Here is a 1,090-nt window from a genome sequence, read left to right on the forward strand (position 1 = left end):
ATTAGAAGAGCATATATACAAGATATAGGCGCACCAACTTCAAATACAGTGAAAACATTTGTTATAGCATGGGGAGGAACCTATAAAAAGACACAAAAAATCACATTGCACATTATAAGTACATTAGAAACAATAGCAAAAAGGAGAAAAATTCTTGTATCCCTATCTTGGGTTTCATTTCCCGGAACATTATGTTATCTGGTCATATGGACATACCTTTTGACCTTTTCTGCTTATACTATACATATATTAGTTATTGAAAATTAAGAAAACCATGGGACCTGTGTTCTTTTGGATTTGGCTTACTTCACTTAATATTTTTTCCATATCTTTCCAATTTCTAACAAATTGGGTGATGCCATTCTTTCTGATGGAGGCATAGAATTCCATTGTTTATATAAACCACATCCTCTTGATCCATTCTTCTGCTGAGGAGCATCGGGGTTGGTTCCATATCTTAGTTATCTTAAATAATGCTGCAATAATTGTAGTAGTTGTGCTGATAGTTTTAGTATGGTCTTGTTTGTGATCATTTGGGTAAATGCCCCAAAGTGGGATTTGTGGATCATAGGGGAGATCTATGTGGAGTCATTTGAGGAACCTCCATACTAATTTCCAAAATGGTTGAAAAAGTTTACACTCCCACCAAGAATGCAGTAAGGTTCGCTTCTGTCCACATCCCCTCCAGCATCTATTGTAAAACTATGGAATGCTTCAGGAATTTGCCTGTCATCCTTGCACAGGGGCCATGCTAATCTTCTCAGTATCATTACAATGTTAGTTTATGTGATGCTGAATTGAGCACAGAATATTTTTTATATATAAAGTGTAATTGATTTTCTTAAACTAGGCAATTCAACAAAAAGTAAGTTTAGAAGAATTTTGAAATTTTAGAACCATGTACTTCTTACATAAGCACACATTTAAGAATAATGTCAAGATGGACATGTCAAAAACAAAATAATTCCAGATATTTGTGGTTCAAGAGATGTGTAGGGGAAATAATTCAATTGTTCTATACAAGGCACATGTCATAATGAACACAACAGCAAGTGTTAAGGGTTGTTAAAAATTTTAGTGTTTTATATCT

At 33.9% G+C, this 1,090-nt stretch overlaps 1 non-coding gene across 1 annotated transcript; it reads right to left on the reverse strand.

Moving 5' to 3' along the window:
- Window positions 1-698: 698 nt before the first annotated feature.
- Window positions 699-805, reverse strand: LOC122119025. The gene has a single exon (XR_006149497.1). It is a non-coding gene; the product is annotated as a U6 spliceosomal RNA (small nuclear RNA).
- Window positions 806-1,090: the final 285 nt, after the last annotated feature.

Source organism: Dipodomys spectabilis, unplaced genomic scaffold, assembly GCF_019054845.1.
Source record: "Dipodomys spectabilis isolate Male_0828 unplaced genomic scaffold, ASM1905484v1 ptg000159l, whole genome shotgun sequence".
Lineage (NCBI taxonomy): Eukaryota > Metazoa > Chordata > Mammalia > Rodentia > Heteromyidae > Dipodomys > Dipodomys spectabilis.